The sequence below is a fragment of the Mus musculus genome, chromosome 8 (genome assembly GCF_000001635.26).
Source record: "Mus musculus strain C57BL/6J chromosome 8, GRCm38.p6 C57BL/6J".
In the NCBI taxonomy this organism is placed as follows: Eukaryota; Metazoa; Chordata; class Mammalia; order Rodentia; family Muridae; genus Mus; species Mus musculus.
The window spans coordinates 47,323,443-47,340,601 of NC_000074.6; the positions used below are offsets into that span (position 1 = coordinate 47,323,443).

The window sequence follows — 17,159 nt, forward strand, 5'->3', positions numbered from 1 at the left end:
CCCTCCCCCATCGAATAATCTTCTTTCTCTGCTTTCTATTAGTTTGTTCTTTGTTTCTTTTGTTTGAGGCCTGGTCTCACGACCTAGCCTTGGCTGGCCTGGAACTCTGACCAGGCTTGAACACACAGACATCCACCTGCTTCTGCTGCCTGATGCTGGGATTTGTTTGGTTTCATACCCAGAAAGGGACTGAGGTACATATTTTACATACCAAACTAGACCTGGCTTCCATGTTCTCCCAGCATCCCTCAGTCCCTACCTGAAATACCCTTCCCCCAACCCTGAACTTTCCAGCCCAAGGGGCTGGGCTGCCCTTCCCCGAGAGACTCCTCCTTATATAATCCAGACATTTTGTGCTTTCTTCTTTTTCTTCTCCTTCTTTTCTTCTCCTTCTTGTCCACTTCCTCCTCTTCTACCTCTTCCTCTTCTTTCTCTGTGCACCTCTTTCTCTCTACCACCTCCACCTCTTTTCCCATGGCGACTTCCCAGGCCTTGGTTCTTGGGGCCAGTGAACTCGCCCATTGCAGCTTCCCAATAAACCTGCTTTTAATATAATCTAATCTGGTTTAAATTGGCTCATTTCACAGGAGGCGGAGAAACAGCCTATCAGGGTTAAAGGCATGCACCATCATGTCCCGCCTTTCTCTGCTTTGTATTACAATGTATCTGTCCGGTTTACCTGTGGGGAACCGATGGATGGATAACCCCTATAGGATCATCGGGGACCAGGCTTTCACCCTAACACTTCCAGTAACAATCTTACCATGAAGAAAGCAGTAGCTCCTTTCCTGCCAAATCCTGATCGCAGGAGTGCTATGACTCAGCACAGCCAATTAAACTAACCATCACCCTGGAGCTGCCTCCTAAACTCTGCTCTTCCCCTCAGTGGAACATCAGCCAGCCAGGACTGTCCTCATTTGCATGCTGGGAATTGCGTGGTGGGACCCGAGGAAGGCGGAGAGTTCCTGAATAAGCAATGTCCCAGCCTGTCTCAGGGCAGACAACTCTTTTGTGACTGCCTTGCCTGCTCCCCACTTTGCAGGAGACGCAATAAACTTGTTTCTTTCTGCTCCCGTCTGTCTCAGGTAAATTCTTACACCACCCACTAATCTCCCTCCACGGGCCTTTTTGTTGCTGTCTTCTGAACCACCCTGAAAGCTGAAGCAACAGTGGCCATACAGACACAGCACAATCCTCCGAGACTCCTCCCCCATACGTGCCCCACCCTCCTCCATACGAGCTCCCCCCCCCCCGTGCGTGCTCCCCCTCCCCCATGCGCGCTCCCTGATCCTCTCTATGTTCATTGCTTTTCTGCTCTGTCTTGTAGAACACTTGTCATAAACTCACAGTTTCCAAGGGCTCATTTAGTCCATCACAGCAGAGCAGATAAAGTGAAGCAGCTCATGTCATGAGAGTCAGGAAGCAGAGAGATGGAGGGATCCTAATGGGGGGAGGTGTCCAGCGGAGGGGGGCGGGTGTCCAGCCCAAAGAGGAGCCCTCCAGCTAGGGATGGAGGCTTTACCTCAGAGCCTGTGAGTACCCTCATATTTACATCACTATAAGAAACTCAGAGGTTGGGCTTGAGTTTTTTCTAACAGGAAGGTGTGAATGCAATGGTGCTGTGACATAGCTCAGGTCTTAAGGCCTGTCAGTGTGAAGGAGGCAGGCTCTGAGTTCTAATCAACACCCCCCGCCCAGCAGATAAGGCATGTCCTTTGCATGGGTATGGCCTTCAACATCTTTTAAATCACAAGAGGGTGGTGATGTCTCCTCCTCGTTTAACATGACTGACTACTTCGATTTGTAAAATTTTCCTTTCTGGTGAGACTCTGTTTCTAGCTATTCAGATCATACTAAACCTAGAAGACTGTTGTTAGTCATCCTTTTTGGTCAGAGCCAACCAAGACACTGCTCACATAGGCACTCACGCACTGCTTCAAGAAAACTAGGCCATGCAGACTTCCCAGGCCTGCTATGCACTCTCCAGACGTCCACCGTGCACAGCCTCACAGCCCACTGGGAGGCTGGGGCCTCGCCCAGGTTGGGGCAGTTCACTGGCCTGCTCAAGGTCTCCTCTCAAGTTCAGATGATAGATGGCAGTGTCTCTGTCAAAGAGCAGTGAGTGTCTGAGACAGAGCTCAGGTGTCTTCAGTATCTAGAACTTGGGTCATGCAGAGATCTGGACTTTTGGGGGTAACTCCTCAGGTTCAACATCAACATCAGCCAAATGCCCTCAGCCGAAGCTGGTCCTCTGAGGCAACAGGGTTCAGGTGCGATGGAGAAGCAGGATTTGGGCTGATGCTGATGACAGTCCAGTCTGTAAGTTCTCCCCATGCCAGTACGAGGACGTTGGTTTGATCCCCAGAGCCCACATAAAAGGACAGGTATAATTGTGTGTGCATGCAGCACCTGCACTAGGGAGACAGAGACAGGAAGATCTCTGTAGTTTTCTGCCAGCAAGCCTACCCTAATAGATGAGTCCTGGGCAAAGTGAGAGATTTTATTTCAAAAAATACAAGGCAGACAAGACCTCAGAAACCACATGAACACACAGTAACTGCTTGAATGTATACACACACACACACACACACACACACACACACACACACACAGAGTTCTCCATCTGTCTTAAGGGACAGGCTTTAAGTCCATCCCACTCCTCACTTTCCTTTTGAGGGTACTCATAGGTACACTGAATTTTTGCAGATGGAGACACTGTCCCTGCAGTATGAAGGGAAACGAGGCAAAGAGCTGCAGCACTGGCCTAGGTGGCAAAAGTTAGAGGACCCCCAGGTGTCAGAGACCCACAGTCATCTCTCCAAAGTGAAAGGACTTCTTTATTTTACAACAACTGCCCACTTGACATTGGCTTCACGGGAGCCACAGGAAAAACATCCCAGATACCCAGCCAAGGTCGGGACGGGCAGGGAGGATGGATGGGCTCTCGTTTGCCCCAAAGAGGAAGAATACAGTAGGTTTTCAGGAGTCAGGAGGCACCACCTCCACCTGAGGAAAGGGAATCCCCCGCCTCTCTCAGACTAAGTAATTTGTGAGGAGCAGAGACTTCTTTGGTTTGTGGTTGCAGGAGCCAGGAAGCTCAAGAATGTGAAGTTGGGATGTAGCCAGACCCTTTTATGCTGGTTGGTGAAAGCCAAAGAGGGAGGAAACACACTCCCTCAACAGTGTCATCGGTCCCTTCATGAAGGTGGGCCTTTCAGATGCCAGCAACCACTTAACCTTCTGTGGCTAAAATACCGTCACAACGGTAATCCAAGCTCGACCTGACTTTTGGAGAGACAATTCCAACCACAGCCTACACCCGTTGACAGCTTCTTCTTCCAACCCTCTGCAATCTGCTTCTCGCTATCTGCCGGGTTTGAATCAAGATGGCCTTTCTCACTGGGTATGAGGTGCTCCGTCGAGTGAGAGTCGCTTCACCATTTACCGCATGGAGGCCACAACAAAGGTTCCTTCGATACCCAACCCTCACAGGATAGAGAGCAGACTCCGGAGCAACTACAGGACCCAGACTTTAGTGGGAGGAAAAAACAAAAACAAACGCAGGTCTAGAGAGATGTCCATCTCTCGCCCACTTTAAGGAGACCTCAGTGTACACTCACCACAGAGCTCTGGAGCCCTTCTTGGAAAATCAGTACTACTTGTAGGGCACCCCTGGCAGCTTCATGCTGCTACAACCCCAAGGATGCCCCACACCTTGAGGCTTCCCCTGACGGTAATGGTGATGAGCTAACTATATGCCCCATGTAAATAGCTCCCTTCCACAGAATGTCAAACACGATCACATATGTCATCTCACATACACTTCCAGCTCTCCTGTTAGCTAGTAAAACTGACCCCACCGGTCCCACGGTACCTACGAAACAGCCAAAGAGGTGGTTCCGTGGCAGACAATGTGCCTAGTGCATGTGGGGCCCTGGGTTCAATCTCTAGCCCTGAAAAAAAATTCAAAATGAAAGAACAGTTCTCAAACCTTAATATTCCAAGTGCATGATGGCATACCACGTGCGTTATTAGCGCAGTCAGACATTTACAAGTTGTCAAAGCACTTGTGAGAACTCTGCTAAAAACCCCCAAATACAACACCCAAGGATGTCAGCCAATATCCTACACTTTCATATGTGTACAGTAAAAAGAAAAGGAAAAAAAAAACCTTACACGGACTTAGGACTATCTTTATATTAAAAAACAAAGTGACGGCTTCTGAAAAATAGGTAACACTTTATAGATCTGGGAAGTGTTATTCACAGCTTGTACCCGAGGCTTGGAACGTGACTTGATGAAAACGTTCTGTCTCATTGATTCTCCAGTCTTCGTGGTTTTTCACACTTTGGCTAAAAAACGAACAGCAGAAGCACAAAGATGACTGAAGACGAATCCCTTATAGCTGATTTGAATTCTGAGTGTCAAATACATAGATAAGATGGGGTGAGAAAACACAAGATTAAAATTAAAAAAAAAATACCAATAAGCAGATGGCCAATGTGTTCCAACACCAAAGCCACCAATTTATGTGGGTTTAACCTGTTTGTTTTTTCAGTTACAGGCGCAGAGCAGTGCACAACCCTAGCAACAGCGATATCATACACTTTCTGGGTTGCAACATAGCGGGCTTCTAATTTTAAGCTCCTCCCAACTTCACAATCTGCAAGAAGTTCTTGTGGTTATCATGTTAAATGGGCTATTTCAAGTCTTTGACACAGTGTGCTTATATTTCTCCCTTATATTTAAACCTTTTCACACATTTGTAACTTTTTTTAATACATGCAACATTTGTATCCCTTTTGGAATCTGCCTACAACTTCTTTTCAAGTCTGTGGCACAAGAGTGATCATGAAAAGAAGACACCTCAATGGAGCCCATCTTAAAATACACCCTGGCTCTGTTCCAGGCCAGGACATCTTGGGACAAGACTCCATTTATCCAGTGGCAGAATTTTGGTTAGTCGGTTGGTTTTAACGTCGGCTACTCTTCGTATTAAATTACTGCATTAATCGAGAAAGTACAAATTTTCATCCTCACAAAAATCAACTAACTTAGGCACACAGGAGCCGCCATCTTTCTATTATACATCCACATCTCTGTTTTGAATTATTGCTGCAGTATTTTTTTCTTATATTGAATGTTTCATAAGAAGAGCTCAAGGCCTGTCAGAGAAATTTTCCAAACTATAACTTATTACATAAGGAATTCATAGCTCCCCCCACCACCACCAAAAAAAGAAATGGGCTCGAGGTGGTAGTTACAAGACAAAATAACCACAAGCAGATGTAAAAGTACTCACACAATGCAGAAAAAATAATAATAAAATAAATTTCATGTGTTTTCCTCCCTTTTTAAACATCCAGAGACAGCTGGCAGGGAGCTGGACCTGATTACTATTAATTACCGTTATTACGGGCTGTTGATGACTCGTAGTGCACTAGCCTTCTGAGCAAAGGTTTTGTGTTATTTTTCTGGCACCAACGCCCATTCACAAGTCATACAATGTTCTCATACCAAAACTGAAGTGACTAAGGGATTAAAAGCATTTAGTGTCATTTAACTTTCGCACTTTAGTATTACAAGCAGATCAAGATATGTGCTTCGTAAGGTTCAAAACCCATCTCGAGTTCGAGGATTTGAAAACAGAACAGAAAATGCCTATTACAAAAACAAACAAACAAACAAACAAACCTGCCTTCTGGAGGCTGAGCAAAAAAGGAAACAAAAATTTACTCCCTGGAGAAATTTCTCCAAGTTTAAAGAAAGAACAGAAAAATGAGAGAGAAAAAGTAAAAAAGGAAGAAGGAAGGAAGGAAGGAAGGAAGGGAGGGAGGGAGGGAGGGAAGGAGGGAGGGAGGGAGGGAGGGAGGAAGGGAGGGGAGTGGAGGGGAGGGAGGGGAAGGGGGAAGGGAGGGAGGGGAGGGGAGGGAGGGAGGGAGGAAAGAGAGGGAGAGAGGGAGGAAGGGAGGAAGGAAGGAAAGAAGGAAAGAGAGAGAGAGGGAGGGAGGGGGAGAGAGAAATAGAGAAAGAGAGAGAAGGAACGAAACAGAGGAATAAATCTGACCTCTGACCTCCCAGACAAAGGACAAAGGTTCCCATGTAAAGATGGCATCCTTCTGCTGCCTCTACAAGGGACAATTCTTACCCACAAAAGCAAGTCCCACTGTGCTCCATATCACTTATATGTGGGAATCAAAAAAAAAATCTCATAAATAATAACTACCAGACAAGGCACACAGGGCCAATATCTGCAAGACTTCTGGGCCTCCTAACGCTGAACTTTGAGGATAGAAAAAACATGATCTCACATAGGGTACTTTCATGCTCAGTAGACTCTGTGCAATGCAGATGGTAAAGAATTCTCTTAGCAGGCACACATCCATCGCAGAGTTCTCTCAACAGACAGCGTCCTCCAAGTAGCACTTCTACCACGTTCAAGGTTGGAATAGCCGGAACTCCCACTACCCTCTTCAGTGTGACAAAAGTTATAACTGTGACTCCAAAGAGCATCCAAGGATGGGTGTGCAGGGAAAATTAGCCATAGGAAGTTTTAGATATGAACACCTTTATTGCTAGCTAATAGCTCACCCTTTGTTTTTTGTAGCGGCTTATGTAAATGTCCCTAGAGGACCCCTGTGCTGTAGGCACTATTTGAGGAGAGGTAGATGGATCCTTTGGGAACTGAAGTCTAGAGGGAGGATTCGAACTCCTTGTGGATATGGTCTTTTTAAAGATTTATTCGTTTGTTTCTTTGTTTATTATGAGTGCACTGTCACTATATTCAGACACACCAGAAGAAGGCATCAGATTCCATTACAGATGGTTGTAAGCTACCATGTGGTTGCTGGGAATTGAACTCAGGACCTCTGAAAGAGCAGTCAGTGCTCTTAACCGCTGAGCCATCTCGCCAGCCCTGTGGATATGTTCTTAAAGGTGGTATGTGAATCCTGACACCCTCTCTCTCCTCTCTTTTCCTCCCCTTTTCTCTCCACACTTTTTCCTCCTCTACCACCTCAGTGTGTGTTTTCTGGATACATGAATATCCTCTGCACTGTATACTCATATATATGCCATGCTACCACAGACCCAAAGCAAGAGGGACAGACAGATAGCCATAACCTAGGATGACTGAATGAACTAAAATAAACCTTTCTTTCTTTCAATTTGGTCTTTCTACAATATTTTGTAGCAATGACAGAAAGCTTACTAGCATAGCCTTATTTAAATTGATGGGGCTAGAGAGGTGGCTCAGCAGAGCACTTGCCGCTCTTGCAGAAGACCTGAGTCCATTCCTAGCACCTACAAGTTTCAGAGATCTGAGTCAGTCCCTCCTCTGGCCTCTGAAGGCACCAGGCATGCATATGACATACATAGAAACATGTAGGCAAACACTCATATGCATAATAAATATTTTTAAAGACTCAAATTTATACATACATTTTCTTAGACTAAAAATTAACAAGCCATGTTCATTTGTAGAATACACTGTCCCAAGAAATAATATCATAAATGATAATCCATGCTGCACTCCAGGGTACAAAAAGCCAAGGCAAGACTTAATGTGGAGGAAATTCGTAACAGTACAAGATGATTAAAATATTAAAATGCTTTAAAACAATATCCTTGTCAGCCATAACTTATGACTAGAAAGAAATGGAAAGACAGCCGCACATGCTCGTGGATAGTAAAACAGCCACTCACTCACAGATAAACTCCTGGAAGCCAACCAGGCTTTATTCAGAACAGATGTGCATGTGGCAGTAAAGATGTTTACTATATTTGTGCCCAAGGCAGCCCACCAAGGCCACTGTATGCATCCTATAGCTTCACTCTGTTAGTTTTAGGACTAGCGTGGCGGGACAGAAAGATAGTAAAAATAAGGAGCCACAGAAAGAGCCAGGCACCCTCACCCCAGGATCTAGCTAAAGTCTCTTGCTAGCTGTAGGTCAAGGGTCCCATCACAATGAAGAACATTTGCTGTGAATCCCTTTATACAGAAATGTTTCAGATGAGAACTTTAAAGCAACAGGGAATCACCCTTAAGACCTGAGAGTGTAATGACCAGGCAAGGGCTTTCTCTTCCCGGACATAAATCTACAGTTTTCTAAGAGTCTCACAAAATTCTACTTACAATAAAAGGTGTATTTTAAACCCCTTGTGTGACCATATGACCAATGGCTGTACTGGATCACATTATAACCTTGTGCAGGGCAAATCTAAAGTCAATCTATAGTCTCATTTATCAAAAAGAGGGGGGAAAGGTAAGGGAGAGAGATTCTTTAAGAACCTTTTGAGACAACAGCTCTCACCCTTCCTAATGCTGTGACCCTTTAATGTTGTGGAGACCTCTCATGTTGTAGAGACTCCCCCAACCATAAAACTATTTTCATTGCTACTTCATAACTCTATTTTGCTGCTGTTATGAATCCCAATAGCTGTATTTTCTAGTCGTCTTAGGCAACTTACATGAAAAGGTAGTTTGACGCCACCCCTAGAGAGGTCATGACCCACAGACTGAGCCACCAAAATTGCATGCATGGCTATTGCTTCTACCCTTAAACAGGCCTCTCTCTCAATATGCCCACATCCACTCTTGGGCGTGTCTTATCCTTCCCCTCCCTCTTTTTCCTAATAATCCCCATGTTGCGTCATGGCTAAAGGCTCTTCGAAACAAACTCCACCTCTGTCTCATCTTAATATTCTAAGCAATCAATCCTATCTTCATCTGTGTGTATACATCTGTGTGTATACATCTGTGTGTATACATCATCTGTGTGTATACATCTGTGTGTATACAGGTCACTACATTTGCCTCTAAAGGAGCCTCTAACACCTTCCTGGAATGGCCAAGGACTCAAGTGAGTCCTTGCTTTCCCCGGGCCACCCACAGATGCAGAAATAATCTGAAGGGACAGGTTTTCTTTGCCACCTGGAGTTCTGTTTTCTAAAGATGTCACTAAACCTCACTAACCAATGGTTTCTGTGACTTCTTGAACCTGAGGTTCAAACATTTTCCTAGCATCTGCCCTCAAATACCACCAAGAAGAGTCACCATTCAGGGGCGATTACAGACTTACCAAGAAAGTGTCCAAATCTTAGACTTAGGAAGCATGGGTTTAGTTGGCATTTTAACATACTTCTTCGTCATGCAAATGTCACACCTCTCTGATCAAAAGCTAAAGATGGATTGAGTGAAAATGGCCCCCATAGGCTCATAGAGAGTGGTGAGATTAGGAGGTGTGGCCTTGTTGGAGTGGGTGTGACCTTGTTGGAGGAAGTATGTCACTGGGAGGTGGGCTTTGAGATTACAAATGCTCAAACCAAGCCCAGTGTCTCTCTTTCTTTCTCTCTGCCTGCTGCCTGCAGATCTGAGCGTAAACCTCTCAACCACTTCTCCAGTACCCTGTCTTCCTGTATGCCACCATGCTTCCTGCCGCTATGATAATGACCTAAGCCTCTGAACTGTAAGCCAGCCCAATCAAAAGCTGTGTTTTATATAAGAGTTGCCATGATCATGATGTCTCTTCACAGCAATAAAAACACTAAGCAAAGTCTGTCCCTCTGGATTCAAGGCTCTTTTGTCTGTGCCTAGCTCCCTGCTCTAGATCTGCTCTGATCCTCTGTGCTCTGAGAAGGCTGGCAGTCTTGCCCACTTCCTGCCCCCTCCCCCTTAACTCACTGTGGGAGATAAGCCATGTACCATCCAAAGAGAAGCCACCCGCCTTTCTATCTGGTAAGCCCAGGGCAGAGCCAACAAACTGTTCCAATGGATACCAACAAAGAGTGACTATGTGGGGCAAGCATTAATTACAGGACAGGCTGGCATGGGAAACAGATGTCAAGGCTCTAAAAGGAACACTTCCTCAGCAGGTTATAAAAGGACAGAGTCACCATCTCTGTCCCATGTCCTACAATAAAGCACCAGGGGAATAAGGCTGTCCTGAAAGACTGTGACATTTTTTATTTGCTTTTGATAACAAAGTGACCAAGAACAAGAGACTAAACGTCCACTGAAGGCTCATCTGACACAACCTCCCAGGGCATCCCAGGCCAGGAGACGGCTTACCTGGCCCTTCTCTGCTGTGGCCTTGTGTTCCAGCCTCCCAGATTTATCTGTGTGACCTTTCTACCTCCCTCCTTGCAACATTTTTATTATTGTTTATTATATTTGTTTATCCAATTTCATACATGTTATACATAACAGACTGAGTTTGTTTTCATATTTTAAAGATCACTATTTAACCCTGCAGTCAAATAGTCTCAAGAAGGCGTCTGGAAGTGTCACGGTTATAGCTGTAGTGAAATTCCTAGACTTCTGTCAGCAAATGGAAATGGAGACTTTTGAGAAGGAACCCCCCCCCCCATGCATATCAGGCGTTGTATACAATGGATATGGGTAGCAAACACGCATCTGCTCTCATCTACTCTGAAACCTATTGGGCTGCTTTTCCTCTGTCCTAGACAGGAAACAGTCAACAAAAGCCTAGCCACCAATTCTTTAACAGGTGAAATAGAGCCTGACCAAGAGGATTAAAAATATAAACAAAAGAGGGGCCTTTTTCTTCGCTCTAATGTGTACCAGAGTATAAAGACAAACTACTTCTGGTCATGTTAACTTACAAGCTCGGAGTCACTGTTTCCACTGTCTCTCTTCTAACCACCTAGTATTTTACATACTCTTAAGTGCAGAGTTGGTTCGAATCGAATCAGCAACATTAAAAGGTTGATTTATTATGATTAAACAAATAAGTACAGCCGGTACCTATAACTGTACTTGCGTAACACACCTTGTCCCAAAGCAGCCTCCCAATGAAGTACAATGCCTAACCTAAGATTGTACCTCTGTAACCAAGCAACTAGGTTTCAGCCAATCACAGCCATCAGGCTTTTCCCAGTCCTGGCTGCTGCCGATCAGGCCATGCCCATATAAGGTGAATGCTGACTGTGGCCAATCAGGTTGCTTCTCTATGTCACTTCCTCTCTCTTGCTATAACTATAACCTGTTCGGTGCTGACACAGAAGTGGGCTCCTCGGTAGCTTTCCAGCCCCTCTGACAATGCCTGACAGCATCACAGTGGAGGGATTTGCATGTCTTTATTGCCGATTTTCTTCCCTCTGGGTGACAAACTGTATCTTAAGATAGCGCTCCGTGCTTGATTGGTTCTGTCATGTGTACTAAAGACAGGCTAGATCCTGCAGGACTGGAAGCAAATAGCTGTACAATCAATACGTATCTCTTCCTTAAAGCTACAGAAATAGCCTGAGCCTGGGGAGACAGCAAAAATCAGTAGATTGCCTGGCGTGGAGTACTCAGAACCATCTGCAAAGGTTTAGGTTCTACAAACTTTCCTCTTCCTCTTCCCTCTTCTCCCCCTCCCCTTCCCCCTCCACCTCCTCTTCTTTTTTATTTTTAATTTTGGTGGTAGGCTTCTTTGTTTTTCTTTTTCTTTCCTGTTTGTTTCTTTGTTTGTTTATTGAATCAGTGTCTCGCCATGCTGTATGCTTGTCTAGAATTCTCTCTGTAGCCCAGGCTGACCCAGAACTTTCAGTCCTCACAGAGTAATAAGATTATAGCCTGTGCCTAGGACCTACTTCTTGCTCAAGTAAAAAAATTAACTTAAACTGCTCTCTGTTTCCCATCAGCACAACAAAATTGCCAGTCCAGCTGCTCAGGCAGGAAACAAAGTGTCAGAAGTGCTACTGGTGACAAGCAGAAGGCCAGGGTGATGAAAGGCTTCCCATATGTCTAAATTTTACTCTAGTTCTAGACTTTAAACAACTATTAAAGAAATGCTAGTTTAAACTTAGCAATAGGGATACAAAGGAGATCTCGAGATACACAAAATGCCATAATTCATGCATTTTTAAAAATATTTATTTATTTATTTATTTATTTAGTATATGTAAGTACACTGTAGCTGTCTTCAGACACTCCAGAAGAAGGCATCAGATTCCGCTACAGATGGTTGTGAGCCACCGTGTGGTTGCTGGGATTTGAACTCGGGACCTTCAGAAGAGCAGTCGGTGCTCTTAACCACTGAGCCATCTCGCCAGCCCGATGCATGCTTTTTTCCCAGGAAAATAGCATATTAGACTCCATATCTTTTCTGTGGAATTCTGTGTTGCATTAACAGATCAAAAAAAAAAGATTTATATTAAAAATATTCAGTTGGAAGAGGAATAGAATTATTCAGCCCTAAGAACCAGTGCCAGGCTTGAGAGATGGCTTGGAGGTTAGGAGCACTCGCTGCTCTTCCAGAGAACTGGAACTCAGTTCTCAAGACCCACAGCAGACGGCGTACAAACTACAGCAACTCAGACCTCTGGCATCCTCAAGCACTAGGGTGCATGAAACACATGCACACACACGTGTTTTGTAAGTCAGAATTATAACAATATTGTCATAAAGCACAGTGAATACTGCTTAAGCCTGAGGTGCAGTCAAGGTGTTGGGCTGCATTCAATTTTGGATTTCACAACAAAAGTAATAATACAAACTGTGTGTGTGTGTGTGTGTGTGTGTGTGTGTGTGTGTGTGTGTGTGTGTGTACATGAATGCAAGTACCCTCAAAGGTCAGAAAATGCTGAAAACCTCTGGTCTTCTGCAAGAGCAACAAGTGTGTTTAACTGCTGAGTCATCTCTCAGCCCCTCCACCTGACCTTCTTTTAGGCAGGGTCACTCATGGAACCTGGAGCTCACTGATTGGCTAGGCTAGTTGGCCAATTGAGCGCCAGGAATTAGCTTGTCTCTGCCCGCCTCTTAGTACTCCAAGTCCTCCACTCCCAGCTTTTACTTCAGCTAGAGCTCAAATAGGTCCCTATGCTTGCGTGGCAGGCACTTTACCGATAGAACTCTGTCCTCAGCCCCCATTTTTAAAATGCAAACTTCTTTTAACCTTTGTTCCTTCTGGGGTGACGGCTCCGGTATCGCTAACAGGAAACAATGGCAAATTCCAAATGGCAGGGATTTAGAATCTGGGAAAGAAAATGGCATGCCAGAAGATGGAGATTGCCACGGTGGTGATCTCTCCGAGCTATATTCTGTGGTCCTGTGTTCTGCTCTCCTCTGGTGGTGTCTGTAAACCAGCTTCGGGGACAGGGCAGAGTCTAAGACAGGGAGGGGAGGGGCTCAAGATGGGAAGGGAGGGGTTCGGGATCGGAGGGGAGGGGTTCGGGATGGGAGGGTTTACATCTTCCTCGAGGAGGCGTCAAAGCACGAATGTACACCAGGCCAGAATGATCAGGATCCAGGTCTGGCTGGGAGCTAGCGCTGAGTGTCAGAGGGAGAGGAGACAAGGCCTTCTTCAGGAGTCTTGGTGTTATGGCTCATGTAGAAGGCCTTCCCGGTGGCGATCTTTAATGAATCCTCTCTCTGAAACAATCTTACTTGTATTTCTTTATTGGGGCAGATTTGGACGCATACACTATATTGGGGTGAACTAGGCATTATATAGTTTTGGAGAAGAGAGTGAGAATATCCAGGGAAGGAAGGTCATTGGCTGAAAGCTAAGGCTGTTGAGATACCTCATGATCATGAAGAGCCTTTCCAGGTGCTGTGCTACAGGACTCACTGCCAGTGGTCACCTTCAGTGGTCACCTTCGTTGAGGGTCGTGGTTGTGTGCTCCAGAACACGAACAGAGGCAGGGAGGGAGCAGCCCTACTCCCGATGCGGTGGTTTGTATATGCTTGGTCCAGGGAGTGGCACTATTAGAAGGTGTGGCCCTGTTAGAGTAGGTGTGTCACTGTGGCTGTGAGCTTTAAGACCCTCATCCTAGCTGCCTGGAAGTCAGTATTCTGCTAGCAGCCTTCAGATGAAGATGTAGAACTCTCAGCTCCTTCTGCACCATGCCTGCCTGGATGCTGCCATGCTCCTGCCTTGATGATAATGCACTGAACCTCTGAACCTGTAAGGCAGCCCCAATTAAATGTTGTCCTTAGAAGAGTTACCTTGATCACGGTGCCTATTCACAGCAGTAAAACCCTCACTAAGACACACACCATCTCAAATCTCTGAGATTCCAGGGATTTGAACATCCCATGCCCATCTGGTGGCAAGGTCCACGTGCCCGTAAGAATTTTGTTTGAAGGGTATATTTAAATTTTTCGTGTGTGTGTGTGTGTGTGTGTGTGTGTGTGTGTGTGTATCTGTCTTCAGACACACCAGAAGAAGGCATTGGATCCCATTACATATGGTTGTGAGCCACCATGTGGTTGCTGGGAATTGAACTCAGGACCTCTGAAAAAGCAGTCAGTGCTCTTAACCACTGAGCTCTCCAGCCCTGCATGACCTTTCTTTAAGCCTGGATTCCTCATCTTCCCCACAGACCACCAAGACTCTCTGTCTCCCTCTCTCCCGCTCTCTCCTTTCCCTCTCTTTCCCTTCCTCTTTTCCTCAACTCCCCCTCCCTCCCCCCTCTCTCAAGAACTTTAAAGCTGAAGTCATTTTATACACAAGGAAGAGACAGAAAATATAAGTAACTTGTGCAAGTCCATGCATACCTTGCCACTTCTCAGTGGTCAGGATTTGGGAAGAATGAGTGTAGTAAAGATGGCGCCCAATGTAAAGATACAAAGTATCTGTGTGCACAGCCTACTTAGCCAGTCTTCAAGGCCAGGCTGCCTAGGTTTTCATACCAGGTGTATCATTCCTGTTGCTATTACAGTTTGGATATCTGCAATCTGAAAACCTGAAATGCAAACTTCTCTAAAGTCCAAAAGCTTTGAATGTATAAGCAGCAAGTAGAAAATTCCAGGCCTGACTGCACGTGACCAAACACAGGTGCTTTTGGAAGACAATGGAACAAAAGCACACCGTATAATACATATAAAACATGGGTTTGCATTTGGGTCCCGTTTCTAAGTCACCTCATTTGTATATAGACATATTTCCAAATCTGATATCTAAGATACTTCTGGTGGGAAGCATGTTTTGTTGTTTTGTTTTGTCTTGGCAAATATTTTGATTGTGTGTGTATGTGCCTGTGTGTTCATAGTTATATTTATATATTTTTTCCTACTGATACTAAAGTGATACTAATAACAGGACCTTCTTGGATGGGTTACTAAGGAAATTAGCTGAATTTTCATATGCCTGGGGTATAGAACAATTCCCGGAACATGGTGAATACTGTCAGCTCATAACTATTTTTATCAGGTAAGGAGGTGATAACATGCGGAAAATATACAGATTTTTTTAAACCCAGCAACTTTTATGTTTAGAAAAGATCTGAAAGTTTCAAAAATAAAAACTGTTAGTTTGGGAAACACTAAGAAAAAGGTTTTCATCTTGAGAGCAATTAGGAGAAACAATGACATCAAGTAATGTGACCCCTTCAGTGCCTGGTCCTACAGCGCAATACTCCTGATCTAATGAGGTCAAGGTCACCCAGTCTACACACGCCCTCTCCCGCCATCTTCCCCCTCTTCATAAATCACTTAAAATGCCTCATGAAAGCAAATATTTTAGGTCAGACACCCTGAAGCTGGGAAGGCTGAAGTGCCCCTAATTCTCACTTGGGGAAACAGGATCTTCAGGGTTCTGGAACAGGTTTGAGCAGGGGTGGGGGTGGGGCAGGATGGGGGGACAGGACATTGCTTCCTTGCTATTGATAATACAATGCCTATAGGCTCCACCTAGAGACACTGGAGAAAAAGGCCAGTGGGGGAGGGGGAGTCAACAAGCTGGCTCTTGAGCAACTAAGTTCCAGGTTTGGGGTCAGCTGATGTTTTTTACATCAGCCAGGCATCTATTGCCTGAAGTCACAGAGTGCAGAGGCCTCTAGGGATGAAGAAGAAGAGCTAACAGCAAAAGGAACTAAAGTTCTGTGGCAAGCCAGTAGCCACCACATGGTGTCTCCTAGTACCTGGGTGTTTCCTCTACATAAGTGTTTCTCAAGCTGTGTGCATCAGGGCCCCTTTGGGGATCGAATGACCCTTTCACAGGGGTCGCCTAAGAGCATCGGAAAACACAGGTATTTACATTCTGATTCGTAACAAAGGCAAAATTACAGTTATGAAGTAGTAACACAAATAATTTTATGGTTGGGAGGGGGGTCACCACATGAGGAACTGTATTAAAGGATTGCAGCGTTAGGAAGGTTGAGAATCACTGCTCTCTATCGACCTGTGTCTGCTGGGAACAGTCCGATCAGAGGATCCAAGAAGGATCTCAGGTAATGGCTCATGTCACTCCCTCCTGGCTTTTCCTAAAGCATAAACTTCAACCGCATCCTTCACTGGCTTGAACGTTAATGGCCCCTGAGCGGCTCAGCAGCAAAAGTCCTGACCACCAAACAAATTCCTCTCTTGTCTCTGCTCTGATTCCCCCAAGAAGTTTGTCTTGCCTTCAAGCCTCTGTCACACACTGCTTCTTTCTTCAGCTTACAACATCCTTTATTTCATCCCCCTCTTCCAAACGCTAACTTCCATCTTCTTCCTGCCCCGCCCCGCCCAGCCCCGCCCCCTCCATCACTCTTCTCTTTGGGGAGCTTTTCTTTACAACCTTTTGATTCCTTCTATCAGCCAGCCTGCAGACTTCCACACTTAAATTAGCCAGCCTCCCTGTCTGGATTCTCTCAATGCCTTTGGACACTGCTAACATGGCCTTTTATTAAACTGTATAGTAATATTTATCTCCCCAAACAGGCTGTAAGTTCATTTAGGGCAGATAAGAATGCCTTTTTGTTCACAGGACCTGGTGCCCTCCGTGTGCTGAATGTGTTTGTTTGGTGCAATTCTTACAGCAATTATTCTATCGGCTTTGATAGCCTCTGTCCACTTCGAGGACTAAACGCTAGGTAAAGCCACGACCCCGTCCACCCCAGCCACTTTTCAAAAGAGAAAGAGAGAGAGAACCAATTGTCAGGCATCAATGTGAGATATACACTGTCCCCTCTCTCTTCATTCAGTGATGTTTCCACGGCGTGTGGAGCTCATCTAGGAATTACACACATTGAGGTGGTCAGGGAATACACACCTAGGTTTTAACTTTAAGTAACAAATGTGTGTGTGTGTGTGTGTGTGTGTGTGTGTGTGTGTGTGTGTGTGTGATTTTTTAAAAAAACATCACAACAACCATGCATAACACTGCTACAATGTTACGCCTAAAGACTCCTTGGAGGTCGATGCAGCTGTGGTACAGATAACAGCTGTAGGT

At 45.2% G+C, this 17,159-nt stretch overlaps 1 protein-coding gene and 1 long non-coding RNA gene across 5 annotated transcripts in view; one reads left to right on the forward strand and one right to left on the reverse strand.

The window, feature by feature from the left end:
* Window positions 1–17,159, reverse strand: part of Stox2 (storkhead box 2) — a 233,800-nt gene that overhangs the window by 143,395 nt on the left and 73,246 nt on the right. The window lies entirely within an intron of this gene.
* Window positions 100–1,073, forward strand: Gm39171. The gene is made up of 2 exons (XR_870417.2): window positions 100–194; window positions 588–1,073. It is a non-coding gene; the product is annotated as a predicted gene, 39171 (long non-coding RNA).